The sequence below is a fragment of the Oryzias latipes genome, chromosome 6 (genome assembly GCF_002234675.1).
Source record: "Oryzias latipes chromosome 6, ASM223467v1".
Lineage (NCBI taxonomy): Eukaryota > Metazoa > Chordata > Actinopteri > Beloniformes > Adrianichthyidae > Oryzias > Oryzias latipes.
The window spans coordinates 30,331,208-30,346,913 of NC_019864.2; the positions used below are offsets into that span (position 1 = coordinate 30,331,208).

The 15,706-nt window shown below is 43.5% G+C and overlaps 1 long non-coding RNA gene across 2 annotated transcripts in view; it reads right to left on the bottom strand.

Annotated features, from left to right (window-relative positions):
* Window positions 1–373: 373 nt before the first annotated feature.
* Window positions 374–15,706, bottom strand: part of LOC105354282 — a 35,798-nt gene continuing 20,465 nt past the window's right edge. Inside the window, exons 1-3 of one of the 2 annotated variants that reach the window (XR_002873435.1) lie at window positions 2,134–4,549; window positions 1,482–1,896; window positions 374–1,398 (exon numbers count right to left, since the gene is read on the bottom strand). This is a non-coding gene — a long non-coding RNA (uncharacterized LOC105354282). Of the gene's footprint in view, window positions 1,399–1,481; window positions 4,550–15,706 lie in introns of those variants that run through there. The other variant, XR_002873434.1, reaches the window with a different exon arrangement.

The window sequence follows — 15,706 nt, forward strand, 5'->3', positions numbered from 1 at the left end:
CATCGCTCACCTTTGCTCCGCCTTGGTCGGCTCCTGGATGCTCATGGGATCATTCAGCTGTCCACTGGGTCCAGAAATGCTGCTTTGGGGGTAAATTTATCAGCATTTGTGTGACTTCTTGATGCCTCACATCAAAATCGCTTATTTATTTATTTTTTGGTTTACTTATTTATGGTAAACAAATATAATGCTATGCAACAAAAAAAAGCCTTACAAAAAGCCTTAAAACACCTTTGGTAACTGAAAGAAAGTAGAGAAACACTTAAAGAGGAAAACAAGAACGACAAACTAACAAATACAGAAATTATACTCAATTTATCTAGCTTAAAAATGAAAATCTTTTTTTTTTTAAAGAAAAATTGTTGGGGGAAAAATGCGCAGCCACAAAAATACTGTAAAATTATTTATGACATCAACCAAAGAAAAGTGTCATAAAGGCGTCAACGTTCACCTTAAGTCTTAGATGCATTCGTACCGGTGCTGCAGGTGTTTGGATTGTCCAGGTCCACGGAAGGTTGTAGACTGGAGAGGCTGCATCTTCAGGGGGAGTGTCATGACGGTCATACGGCCAACTCAAAGGATGTCATGAAAACGGAATGTACCATTGTCATGTGTGTGTGGTAAGTGTATGAAGTATTGATAGGGCTAAAGTAAGTCACTTATGACGTACGAGTGATAATGTTGTGTGGCGTCTTCAAGCCACACTCTAGTGCTTCGTAAGCTGCACGGCTGCAGCATGCATGGGTTTGCCTGTGACACATATGTGCCTTTACCTTGACGTGTTTTAAAAGTGGTCGCTACAATCTGTCACCCACGGCATGCCGTAGAAAAAAATGTACATGATCTATGATCTTAAAGTACGTTTTTGCGTCCATTGTCTGTCAACTGAACGAGTTCATTGAACATTGGTCTATGAACTAAGCAATATCTTCTGCGTACCCATACTTCTTAGATTGTTACTTTGTGTTTGCTTTGTGATGGTTTAGCTTGCTTTATGTCTAAAACTTTGCTTTTGTCTTTGTTATTGTCGTTTCTGTCATGATTCGCTTAAGCAAAACAGACCCAGATGCTGGAACCCGAAAAGAGCACCAGAGAGTTAGTTGGAAAACAAGATGATTTATTGTTCGGGAAGAGGACCAGTGACGAGGTGTGAGTTGTGGTCGTGACGTGGAGAAGAACTGGGACTTGGGACTTGAGGTAAGTCGTGGCGAGGCTTGAAATTGTGCATAGTCTGGAACTGTGGTGTGGCAGTGAGTGGAGGCGTGGCTTGGAGCTGTGGCGAGGCTTGGAATTGTGGATGGTCTGGAACTGTGGCGTGGCTGGAGGTTCTTGGAGGCGGCTGGAGATCAGGCTGCTCGTGATGAGAGGACTCAGGTAGACACTCGTGGAATTTTTGTCCTGAAGATGAGCCAGAGAATAATAATTAGCATGAAACATGAGTATCGAGAACAAGAGACAAAACTTGAGACCAGGTAATGCACCATAAAGGGGCAACGAACTGGCGATGAATGCCGGTGAAGAAACCTCTCAAGTAGGCAGGCAGGCTGATGAGGTGAGTGCTGACAGCTGGGTCCAATCAGGAATGCAGAGCAGAGTGGGGAGGGGAGGAGAGACTGACGGAGGTACCATGACAGTTTGTCAGTGCCGTCAGGAAAGTCCTTAGCAACTGTTGCTAGTGTCGTTATGTACGTTGTTTCGTTTCCTCATTTCGTCGCCTCGAATCTCCATCTCGTCAAGAAAGTTTTGGCACAAACGGAACCCCATAAGCAGCAGGTCTGACACAGAATTTAAAGAACTTTCCCACAGTAAACCTTTAATGAAAGAACGGGAAACCATTTACCGGCCGTACGAGGGACTTCTCTGACGACTTTGGCTAAATTTGACAGACGACAAGATCTAACAACATGACATGGGGAAACGACGACACGACACGGGGAAACGACAATAACAAAGACATAAAGCAAAGTTTTAGACATAAAGCAAGCTAAAACATCACAAAGCAAATACAAAGTAACAATCTAAGAAGTATGGGCACGCAGAAAATATTGCTTAGTACATAGACATGAAAAAATGTTCAGTAGACGTAGACAATGGACGCAAAAACATATTTTTGGCACAAACAGAACCCCATACCCTGGAGATGACCAGTTGTGTCTTGTCCGTTTATGCGGCCTCTGGTTTCTCTCAGATGCAGCCGAAGCGTGGCGCGGCGCGTGTGCCGCAGGACCGCAGGAAGTGGAGGGTCTTCCTTTGACTCGCTTACATCCTCAAACGCTCTCACACATGCACAGACCTCTGCGAGCGACAGAAACAAACATCGTTTCTCACCCAGTCTGCGTCACTTACACTCACATTAGACGCCAACCGCTGTGTCTGTCACAGCCCGAGAATCCAATCTATTAAAGCCAATGGCAGCTGTGGCTTAGTGTCAGCCACAGAAACGCGCGCACACCACAGCATATCTAGGTTTTTCCGTTTAATGAGCACTCCTGCTGACAATATCCCACAACAACTGCTGTTTACATGAAGACAAGGATTTACATTTGCTGTTGTTGTTGTTGCTCCATTAAATTATTCTTGACATTTTACAAGTTATGATGGTATTCTTGGTATTTCAAGTGAGCAAAAAAAAGCAGAAAATGATGCATAACTTCATTGTTTTCAAAGTGTTTCCATTTACTGTACCAAAAGTTCCTCAATCTGAAAGTATGTTATGCTTTTTGTGACATTTAACAGGTGAACAAGGCAATTTATCAATGTCACGTCTGTTTAGAATATGAGCAGATATAAGTGTGTGTAAAAGGTAAAGAGGAATTTTTTTCTCATGAAATCTGCAGCTCCTGTGTCAGTTTTGACACGTGTGGATAAAACTGTTAGCTTGGTATTGAAATGACTCACCATCAGCGCCTGGAAGGCTTCTTCATGTTTAATCTAAGACCAATTGACGTATTAATAAGCCAGGAGATCTTCTTGAAGCGATTAAAGGATAGGGGGGTGGCTTTTTAATTTTTATTATTCGTTAAAATGTTTTTATTAACATTCGCATCTTTACTGCTGCGACTTTAATGAGAAAAAGAGACGTGTTTCAATTTATTACACTTAAAGTTTGTTGTTTCCATGTCATTTATAATGTTCTGCTTTCTTTTTTCATATTGTGTGTCTGTGTGTGCTTCTTTGTGTGTCTGTTTTTGTGTGCATGTTTGCATTTTACCGTTTATGTGTGTGCATGCGTGTTTTTGTGTACGATTTTTTTGTGCATTCGTGAGCATTTTATTGGTTTGTTTGTGCGTGCATGTGTGTGCTTCGTGTGTCTGTTTTTGTGTGTGCATGGATGTTTACATTTTACTTTGTGTGTGCATGTGCGCTTGTGTATGTTTTATTTGTGCATTCATGTTTGTGAGCATTTTATTGGTTTGTGAGTGCATGTTTGTGCCTCTTTATGTGTGTATGTTTTGCATTTTACTGTGTTTATGTGTGTGCATGTTTTCAGGCATTTGTGTGATTCTGTTTATTGTACTTGTTTGTTTACGTTTCGCTACATGAGTTTGTGTGTGTGCACAGACACACAAACACAAATATGCACACTCAACAAACAAAAAAACTCAAACGTGAATACACAGTGTGCATAAATGTTTGAGTGTGTTTTTGCGCGTGCTTGTGTGTGTTCATGTTTGTGTGTAATAGCTGCTTTTGTTTGTTTGGTCCCAATTTGCGACTTTATTCTCGTAATTTAACAGTTCTGACTTTTTTTCTCATAAGAACTTTTAAGTTGCAATTTAAAAAAAGATTGTTTGTAAACTGGCCCTAAATCTCTGTCGTACATGAATGATGCAGACAGCAGGTTTGAACAGTGTCTGAGTGGGCGGGGCTTCTTTCCTCCAAGCTAATGAATCCATCAAGCCTCGCGGTTTGGCTCGTTTATGTCAGAAGATTCTCAGAGACAGCAGATTAGTAAATGTTGGAGCAGTTCATCCCATTATTGGCTTTAACGCGGCATAGAATCACATCAGGACACTTTCTTCTCCGTCTCTTGGTTCCTCCAGAAGTCAACCGTCTGCCGGTGACGCCTCCATGATGACACTAGGATGAAAAATCATAATCTGTTGAGATTTGCCCTTCAACTGATTCCTCCTTTTGTCCTCAGGGATGCGTTTCAGCCATGTCAAAACCACTTAAGCCCTTCATTTGCCCCCACCCACATGCATACATCACCCCCCCAAGGTGAGAGGAATCTTGCTGCTAACATATTAGTGCACTTCATTAGATTTGTTCATTAAAAAAGGCTCACATGTAATGACTTTTTTGCAGCATGCGACTGCCAAACAGATTACAGTATTGGTAACTGCATTAGTCCCAGGATGAATATGTAAACGTGGAGAACGGATAAGTGTGGGTGTTTAATATAGCAGAATTAATCGGATCTAGTTTGCCTCCACTTCAATTCCTGGAAGATCTTTAGTTCTTCTGAATATGTTTTGGAATTGAAGTTGGTTTATTTAAGGTAATCAAATAAAAAAAATTGTTTTTAAAAGAAGACAAAATATATATACATCCCTCTATATATATTCAGGGCTCGACATAGCCATTTGTCCGCTGGCCCGGTCCTGTTTTTCGAGCAGTGCGGACCACAAGACTTTAGTTTTTACTTGTCCGCTCGGGCCACTAAAATATAAAATAAATAAAATAAATTTATACTGTATTCATCCCTCAATGGGGAAATTCTTCTCCGCATTTGACCCATCCCCTGGGGGAGCGGTGAGCTGCAGCTGAACCGCGCTCGGGAGGCAGTAGTGTTAAGGGCCTTGCCTAAGGACCCCCACTGGGTGATGTTAACTGCTCGCCATTGATATGGTAATTGCCCCCCAGTACCATTGCTTATTCCCCTCCGGGAATCGAACCCTGGATTCCTGCATGGTAGCTTGTCACCTTACCAACCAAGCCACCCAGCCACATATCTAACAATTAATACATTTTTCACCTTTTACAATAAAGTATATTTTGCGAAAACGTGTAGATTTACCTCGTCTTTATAATTCACTTTTTCTGCTAGTCCTGTGTTCAGACTTCAAGGGTTTCTATGGGAAACCTTTTCTCACTCTTCTCCTCCTCTCCCGCCTGCGCGCGCGGCTGTCACTGCCGAGCACCACGCGGCACGCGCTCACTCAATTTTTTTTTCAAACTTTATTGAATGTAACAATTCAATACTAAACAATGTTAAACAGCAACAACGAAGGAACAAGCCAGTGGGTTATTATTACATTTTAGGCAGATATATTTAAACTGACACACATATCAGCGCCCCCTGGTGGTTTTTCACCGCGATGATCATAAATCCAACACCGTCACTGAAGAGAGACTGAAGCATGTCAGAGATGTGGAAGACATGGCAGGAATAGTTAGGAATATGTTAGATGGAGTGACGGGTGGAATTAGTGCTATGGACAGCAAGATATTTAATGAATGCATTGAAGATGAAACTGTATGCACTAAGCTTTAAGCTGAATGTCAAAGAATCAAAGGCAACTCAAAATACCTGAATCTCAGACTCAAATGGAGTATAAGGTCAAACTACTTAATTTTGTTTTTCTTTACAACACTGTAAGCAGTAAGTATTTCTAGTTAGCTGAATGATCTCAGTAATTTAATTGTATTTAATTTTTCAATTATTTAATTTAATTAGGTAACTAAAGTAACTAAAAAGTAAATGTAACTTTGCAACAGTAACAAAAAGCAGAACCTTAAGGCAGTCAGGGCAAAAAAGTCAATAAAACTTCTTAACTATTGATTAGGAACAAATGTGAAATAGCAGTGATTAGAAGCAGCATGAAAACTTCTTAACTAGTGTTTCCTACTACACTGCAGCGCTCTCTTCAAAACATCTGAAACAGACTAGAGCAGATTTAAGTTTGATATGCTCTATTTTTAGTCATTGAAAAGTGTATAAATAAGTGCTAGATGTCACCAGAATGCACCAAATTGCACCATATTAAAATTTTCCGGGGGGCCATGCCCCCGGACCCCCCTAAAGTTGCAAGCACCTGCGGAGCGGCGGGTCTCGCTGTGCGCGGTGTCGGGCCAGTAACTTTCAGGCAGGGCCAGTAAGTTTCAAAAACTACTGGCCCTGTGGGCAAGTGCAAATTTCTGGGCTATGTCAACCCCTGTATATATATCTACATAGAATAGAATAGAATAGAATAGAATAGAATAGAATAGAATAGAATAGAATAGAATAGAATAGAATAGAATAGAATAGAATAGAATAGAATAGAATAGAATGGCTTTATTGTCATTGTGCATAGTACAATGAGATTTAAGCATCACCATCAGTGCAAGAACAGTAAGGAAGGGAAAAGTAGTAAAGATAACATTGTAATATAATAAAATCAAACAAGCAAATAAACAGTATATACACGTGTGCAATATAAGCTGTAAACTGTATTGGAGAGTGCCGAGATAATAGTGCAAAAATTGCGTATGAAAAAACTGTGCGTAGACATGTCAAAGTGCATAGGTGGCAATGAGGTAGATAGATGACACTGTGGTCAGACTGTGGACAGAGTAAACAGGAATGTTTTTTTTTTTATTTATTTATTTTTTTAATATATATATATATATATATATATATATATATATATATATATATATATATATATATATATATATATATATATATATATATATATATATATATATATATATATATATATATATGTATATATAGGCACCTCGGAGGGATGTGAGTAAGCTGACAGAGGCTCAAAGAGGTACAATGAGAAAGCAAGTACCTAAGAGATACAGCCAGATGCCCATACCTGAAGCACTGGAAACAGGCTCTTAGCCTTGAGCAGCCGCCTAAAGAAGTACACGAGAGACAACGAAGCCAGACGGATAAACAGGCTCTTTGCAACTCAACCTGCGAAAGTGTACGCTTAGTGGCAGGGTCAAAACAGCCGATCAGACCCACCAAGGCTGAAAACTGAACAGTAATGGAAAAGTGTATGGGAGAAAGTGTTATTCATTCAAGGTATTCAATTTATTGCCATTTTCAGTGAACAGAGAAGTTTCACAGACTAGGAATTTGCTGCGGTGCTAATGTGCCTCATAAAACGCTTAACAATAAAAAAGAAAAAAAAGAAAAAAACACAAAGGTCAGAACAATAAATAAGTACAATAGTGTAAACAGTGCAAATGGAGGATGAAGAAGGTGCAGCTAATGGACTGGTAACTGGTCCAGCCTATATTGATTACAGCACATAATAGCAATACCCAGTGGCTGGTCTCTCTGAGAAAAGAACATAGCAACCTCCCTGAACAGAATCCAGTAACCATCACAGTGGCAGACATCCAAGAAAGAGTCTCAGGTAAGGACATTGGTAGAGACTCCAGAGGAGCCAAACATCAACTCCTTGTTAGACAGAAAAGTCGTTCAAGACTGCAGGTCACGACACACCAACCTGTGCACAGCCTGGATTGATTACAAGAAGGCCTATGACTCAATGCCACACACGTGGATCACTGAATGCTTGGAGCTGTACAACATCAACAGGACTCTAAGAGCCTTCATAGGAAACTCAATGAAGCTGTGGAAAACCACCCTTGAAGCCAATGGGAAGCCACTTGCACAAGTGTCCATCAAATGTGGGATATACCAAGGTGATGCTCTGTCCCCACTGCTGTTCTGCATAGGTCTGAACCCCCTCAGCCAAATAATCAACAAGACTGGCTATGGATACCGACTCAGAAATGGGGCCAACATCAGTCAGCTCCTCTACATGGATGACATCAAGCTATATGCTAAGAGCGAGCGTGACATTGACTCCCTGATCCACACCACCAGGATCTACAGTACTGACATTGGGATGTCATTCTGGCTCGAGAAATGCAGCCGGATGGTGACAAAGAGAGGCAAGGTAGTCCACACAAGAGGGGTTTCACTCCCAGAAGGAACAATGGCAGACATTGAGGACAGTTACAAGTACCTTGGAATTCCACAGGCAAATGGCAACCTGAAACAGGCAACAAAGAAAGCTGCAACAGCTAAATACCTCCAACGAGTAAGGCAAGTCCTGAGAAGCCAGCTCAATGGCAAAAATAAGACCCGGGCAATAAACAGCTACGCACTGCCAGTTATCAGATACCCTGCAGGAATAATAAGATGGCCAAAGGAAGAGATACAGACCACGGATGTTAAAACACGAAAGCTCCTCACCATGCATGGAGGGTTCCATCCCAAATCCAGCACCCTGAGACTGTATGCTAGCCGCAAGGAAGGAGGCCGAGGACTAGTGAGCGTAGAAGCCACTATCCAGGATGAAACATCCAAGATGCATGAGTACATCAAGCTCAAGGCCCCAACTGACAGTGTGCTCAGTGAATGTCTCAGGCAATGGAGAGCAGAGGATACAGTGCTGGAGGACAGATCCTCATGGGAGGACAAACCCCTGCATGGGATGTACCACCGGACCATAACTGAAGTGGCTGATATCAAGAATCCTACCAATGGCTAGAAAGGGCTGGCCTACAGGACAGCACTGAAGCGCTCATCCTGGCAGCTCAGGAACAAGCCCTGAGCACCAGAGCGATAGAGGTTCAGATCTACCACACCAGACAAGACCCAAGGTGTAAGCTGTGCAAAGAGGTGCCTGAAACAATCCAGCACATAACTGCAGGGTGTAAGATTTTGGCAGGTAAAGCATACATGGAGCGCCACAATCAAGTGGCTGGAATAATATACAGGAACATGTGTGCAGAATATGGACTGGAAACCCCAAGGTCAAAATGGGACACACCTCCGAAGGTGGTAGAGAATGAGAGGGCAAAGATCCTGTGGGACTTCCAGATCCAGACTGATAGGATGGTAATGGCGAACCAACCAGACATTGTAGTGGTGGATAAAGAACAGAGGAAAGCTGTTGTGGTGGATGTGGCAGTACCAAGCGATGGGAACATCAGGAAGAAGGAACATGAGAAACTGGAGAAATACCAGGGACTCAGAGAAGAACTGGAGAAAGTATAGAAAGTGAAGGTGACAGTGGTGCCTGTGGTAATTGGAGCACTCGGGGCAGTAACCCCCAAGCTGGAGGAGTGGCTACAACAGATACCTGGAAAGACCTCAGACCTCTCAGTCCAGAAAAGAACGGGAACAGCTAAGATACTGTACGCAGTGAAGTATAGAAAATAAACTAATTCTTTTTTTAAAATCAAAAGCTGCTTTTAAAAATTGAAATAGTACATATTTCACCTCTATTTGAGCAAACCTTCTAGGTTTTTTTTTAACACATTTAAGCAAAGAAAATGTGTATTAGGAAGTGGCCTCATAAAAATGGATTTACCGTTTCTACCTAAGCTGTAACGTTTCTGAAGAGCTGTTCTGTGTGGCACAAATGGTCGTGGACTGAAAGGTCACCTAAAGAAAAGGGGTCACTCAGCAGCCTGGTTGATGGAAAAAAGAAAATCTTAATTAAAACAATAATGACTGCATTTAGACACGCCCACACTACAGCAGTTTACAGCCATGTAATTACACTGTAAGTAGAGAAAAAGGCACAATAATGGATTAACGTTTACTCCAAAACATTTGTGTTTTCAGATACATTATAATTATGGCCGTTAATTCTTGCTCCGTAAATGTTTTTAACATTCAGAAAGGTCAAGCCTATATCAGTCTGCACATAACAAAATCCTCCCCATATATGGTCATCACTACTACCACATAACTATGACATAACATTTTTTTTTTGCTTTTGCACCGACAGCAGTGAGTTTGCCTTTGTCTTCTCAACGTGATTCCAAACACACACACAGACACACACACAGACACACACACACACGCAAACAGAAGCTGTAAATAAGCAGCCATGGTCTGCTCAGACCAACCCGGACTAGATGGAATGAATGGAGAACTTGTGCTGGCCGCGGGTTACAGAAACACAACGGCGTCTCACTGTGCTGTGGCAGACCGAGAAGGTGTTGCAGCTGCTCCTCTGGAGTCTATCACTTGGGGAAACAAACTGCCATCCGTCCATCTGGACATTCTCAGAAACCGTTCTGTCAGCGTAGATCTTCTCATCTGACTGAGGTCGGCCTTTCATCTTCGCACCGCAACATTCTGGTTCATCAACTGCATGTAAAAAGCTTCCAAACAAAGAGAAAGACTCGTCAAGATGGACTTTTTGCTCATATTGGATCACTCAGCCTCTGAACAGCCCCCCCTCTCCCCCCTCTGTTGCCTGAACACCCAGCAGTGCATTAGCCAGAGAGCTACTATTACAGAGTTTCAGTGCCAAAGAGCCGCTGTGGGAAGCTGTGTGTCTCAGTGAGCCCCCACAGGTTCAATAGCCCAGACTTCACTCAGCACCTCGCCGGTTCATAGGGGGTTCTCTCCAGGAGCAGCAAGGTCAGAGGAAAACAGAGGACGCCGCGGCCGCCACTCGTCTTTGTTCCTGCGCGCTCCTCCGTCCGCAAAGGCCAGGTCATTATGAGAGAAGAGAGGGGTTTGGGTATCCGCTCCCTCCAACCCACTGGCGTCTCCACAGAGAGCGAGGTCTTGAATTGAAGGGTGTAATCCCCGTTGGAAAAAGAAAATTCCAGTAGGAAAAAACTTCAGGTCGTTGGGGGTTGTGCAGAGAAGAGAGTACAGTATTGATCTGCTCTGTCAGTGATGAATTCACAATTAGAGTCATGGCGGAGCGCCGAGACTCTGTCCTCTGTGTGACTGAGCTGGCCCCTTTGCTTTCATGGCGACGGTGTGAGGAAGAAACGGCGGGAAGGGAGCACCATCGATCTGATCAGGACGGATGTGGAGTTTGACTTCTAGCAGGACTTGTAGGTGATGGATGAAAATCTCCTGAAAATAGGTCAAACGGACACCGGATGGATCCAGGACTGGATAAAACAGTCAACGACTCCGGGCTGGAGGCACTTTTGGGTTTGGGGCTCGGCTCAGTTTGGGGGCGAATAGGGTCTGTAGCCTTTTTTTTTTTAAACTGGGAAGGAGACGAGCTGGGGCGGCCCCATCGCCTTGCATATCAACGACCTGAGCGCGTTCTAAGCACCTTAGCAGAAAAGCTCCTTTGTGAGTCAGAGGAATCCATTCAGCCGGCGCCAGCAGAGCCGGAGGAGCTCCTCTGTTCTTGGCCCTGTTCTGATTGCTACTCAAAAACATTTGAATTGGGCTCTGGTTTCTGTTTGTGCAGAGACCAGTCCGATCCACAGCTCAGCTGCTTGCTTTACATGTCTGAATCCAGGAAATCGTTCAATTTGGGCCTTGGCGGCTCAGAACTCACCAGCTGCCTTAATAATGAAGAAAGTGTGGGGCTGCCAGGTCTAGTGCGAGCTGTATGTCAGACTCTGGACGATCATAGTCAGTCTTCTCCTGGACCTAAGGGTTCAGGTAACCCGTTTCTGTCATTTTCTTTGGTCTCATCAAAGGTCGGTCCGGTCTGTGGCAGAGCAGCCGTCCTGAGTCCCCGACCAGCTTCAGCTCAACTAACCACTGACCTCTAGTGGTCTGAGGCGGAACTAATCAGCCATCAGAAATTAATTAAGCTTTTTCTAATTGGAATTTAAATGAAGGTGACGGTCAAGGAGACTTGGCTTTGTCATTAAAATGAGCAGGCTGACAGCCACGGTCCGTCACCTTTAGAGAGGTCTCAGGCTGCCGTTACTGCTAAGGGCTCAGATGGAGGAACTGCAAACTCTTTCTTTTTCTAGTGTTTCTCCATTTTGTGACCATTAAGCTCACAGAGAAACGTACTCAAAACCGACAGCACAAAGAGTCCCACCTGAAACCGTCCGCTGAAGGAAAGCGGGATGATTACATGTGGATCTCCATCCTTCTGCTTGAACGGCTGACCTTGAGCTGCTGACTGGCTGCGCCCGCGCCAGGCCGGCCGGCCTGCAGGCTTATTGACCACACTGCATGTCTGTCGGGGCTGGCCGCATGCTTGGCTGCCTGATAAGCTGCTGCGATGTTATTGTCAGGATGTCTGCATAGCTGGAAAGCCTCAGGCTGCAGGCTAAGCCACTGAATACAGTGACTCTGATGCTCGCTGACGGGCTGTTGGTTCTTCCTCCTCCATATTTCACCGGCCATCAGCTGTTTGGCAGCTTAGTTTCACAGCCAGCGCTTCATTTGCGCGGCTACAGTCTGCTTTGGCCGGCACACTTTAGTCAGGTGTGTGAACGAGCAAAATCATCTGGTTTATGGCGACTTTTATATATATGCTCCGTTCACCATCTTCAGTTTAACAAAGAAAAAGGCTTTTTGTGATAGCAAACACATTTTACAGCCTGTTCAACAATAACCTGCAATGTGAAAGATCCAACTTAATAAAGAAAACAGAATCTTTCTGTCAAATAATAACAGAAATTCTAAAAGAAGGAAACAGAAGGGCTTGTTTTTCCTACCGTAGAACAGATTGGATCGGTTTTTAATTTTCAGCTGAAACATCTGAGCTGTAGGCGCATCGATCAGGTGGATGGATTTCTCCTCTGCTGTGTCTGATGCAGCAGTTTAGTAGTGTTGAGCGTCAAAAGAAGAAATGGGTCAATGAAAACTGAAAGTGTTGCTCCGATGATGGAAATGGCTTCAGAGAAAACGTGATTCAGGTCAGGATTTGAATATTTAGAAACATTCTGAAGGAGAAGCAACAAAAAAAAGGATAAAATAATTAAAAATAAGAACATTTGTACAAACGTTTGCTGAATCTGGACACTGCTTTGGATTTGAAACCGGTTTTTACAAAGACAGTGAAGGAAAAAAACGGAATAGTTTCTGTCTCTTCCACTTTAGGATCATCGTTGTGTTTCTCACAGGATTTATTTCAAAGTCAGACTCACATCTCGGTCTGGTGATTCTGCCTCATCAAGTCATATTTCTTTAGTTTTGTTTCCTCATCATTTGGGTTTTGAGCTTTTTCCAGGTTTTCAAAGAGAAATCTCACGATGTGGTTTCTTCAACAACTGAGTCATCCTTCAAATGTATGTCTATAATTTGCCCATCAATGGTAAAAGTCATCTGATATTCTGAGAGCTGATAGAAACGTAGAAAAACCACAGACAGGAGGATATTTTTGACTAATTTTTGTGAAAATCTTGCTGCCACACTTTCTCCGATTTAGATTCTATCCAGTCTTAGGTTTAAACGCCACACTGACCGCCGTCTCACCTCAATAAATTCTCCGGAAATAAAGGCTTTGTTCATTTGAAAGGCAGATTTCTTTGTAAATAAGACATCAAAGTAACCTGACCGCCTCACTGCCTTCATTTTGCCGCTGCGATGCAGAAAAACCCAAAATGAAAGCAGAGCTGGAAGGAATACCAGCAGCAAATTGGGTTTTCCACAGCTGGATTTGATGCCAAAGCTGAAAGGACGACGCCAACATTTAAGGACGAGGACCAGGAGAAAGAAATGCCTGAAATGAACAGAATCCACAGCCTCACTCTAGAGGAGACGCATGAACTTTTAATTCACATTCTTTCTCCATCAAAGTGAGATAAACTTTGATTTTATTGGGTTTACAGATTTTTACATCAAGAGGAAACTCCTACTGGGATAAAACTTTAAAACTGTTTTACTAATAGTTTTATGGTAATTTATGATATCCGGTTTTTCATTTTCATTTTCTCAGCTGTGGTTGGTTAAAACGGTGCTAATGAAAAGCTTGTGAGTCACAAGCGTCTGACAGCGAGTGTTTGCGTTTCCACGTCTACAAGACCTCAAAGGAAACTGTAAATATTCAGCGCTGAGTGCTCTTCTTTGCAGAATGATAGCTCGTCAGTCCTGATTTCTGCATGTGCGTGCACGTGTGTACCCACCAGAGCAGCATCTGCAGGGGGCCTGTGGATGAGCGTGGTGGTCTAAATCGGTACCGACAGCCTCGCTGCTAAGTGCAAATGCAAACTGTGTGCAGGCAGTTAAAAATTAGCTTCAGCCTCTTTCATCTCCGAGCACCGACTCAAAGAATTTCCTCTGGAGAGGTCCCTGCTTCAAAAAGATCATCTGTAAAATTACTTCAGTTGATCAGTTAGTAAATGTAATAGTCTGTCTATAAAAGCCTGCATGACTGGTGCATAAAGGCCATGCATCAACATGTGCTGCACACTTTTGTGACGGAAGAAGCACGTCTTCGTGAAGCAAAAGGAGTACACATTTCTGCTTTTGCACACGTGGCTTCATGAGCATCATTTGTGGATGAACATGGTGATTACACTCCTCTTCCTCTGGAATGTCAGGATCTCTGATGTCTAAAGAGTAAATGTGTGTTCAGACAGACGTCAGCGATGATCAAACTAAAGCGAGTCTCCTCTGCACATTTTTAGGATCCAGTTTCTGCTCGTTCGTCTGAGAGTCGGATGTTTCCGGGTCCTCTCCACCATCCGCAATTCGGGTTGTGAAAACATGATCTCATTTCTGGCCCTTAAAAAAAAAAGGATAGAATTTTAAACAAACATGGGATCTAAATGTCAACACCATAAAAAGAACAAAAGACATACAGAAGAGAAGTTTGAATTCTCACTTTTTAACGCACGCCGTGGAAGCCTGAACCGCCGGACAGTTGCTTCCGTGAAGTGCTTTAAAAAGAAATAATGCACACTTTGAAGGCCATTAACCCGCTTATGCCATGGCCACTTACAAAAGAAATAAATAATAACCAGTTTTTAGTCCTTAATTCTTGATTTTTTTTTTCCGATTTGGATCGCTTTTTTCACGAAGCTCTGACTATTTTTTACGGGTGCAGCCCCATTGTTACCGTGACAAGGGGCCGCACCACCACTGCAGTCGAGATTCGGTGATATAAATATGCTGATCGTCCCGATGTGTTAAATAAAGCATCAGTTCAGAGAGAAAGTTCACCTCTTACCGCTTGTTTTTGTCCAGATGATGAAGCTAAAGGTTGTTTTAAAGAAACCAGCGCAGTGATACAGAAGATTTAAGATAAGTGGCCAGAACTTCTTTTTGGGGCGTGCGGTTATCACTTTTTAATGCAAACCCAGCAGCCAATCAGAATCAAGTACCATGGTATAAGTGAAAATAAAATACAAGTAAAACTAATCCATCCATCATTTTCTTCTTCCACTCATTCGGGACCAGGTTGCGGTGCCGGGTCACCCCCAGCCACTTTCTCCAGTTCCTCTGGGGCGACCCCGAGACGTTTCCAGACCAATCGAGAGACGTAGTCTCTCCAGCCTGTCCAGGCCCTTCCCCAGGGCCTCGGCCCAATGGGACATGCCCAGAACGCCTCCCAAGGGAGGCTTTCAGGAGGCATCCGGACTAGATGCCCGAGCCACCTCAACTGGCTCCTCTGGATGTGGAGGAGAAGCGGTTCTACTCTGAGCTCCGCCAACCATCTCTAAGGGAGCGCCCAGCCACCCTACGGGGGAAACTCATTTCAGCAGCTTGTATTCGGGACCTCGTTCTTTGGGTCATGAGCTCCATGTATTGGAACGAAGATCTCCCGGTAAATTGAGAGCTTCGCTTTCTGGCTCAGCTTTCTCTCCACCACAACATACCAGTATTGCTCCGATCCGCCTGTCAATCTCACGCTCCGGTCTTCCCTCACACGTGAACAAGACACCAAGATATTTTGACTCCTCCACCTGGGGCACGGACACTCCACCCACCGAGAGATGGCAAACTACCTTTCTCCGGCCTCAGATTTAGCGGTGCTGACCCTCATCCCAGATTCACACTCGGCCGCAAACT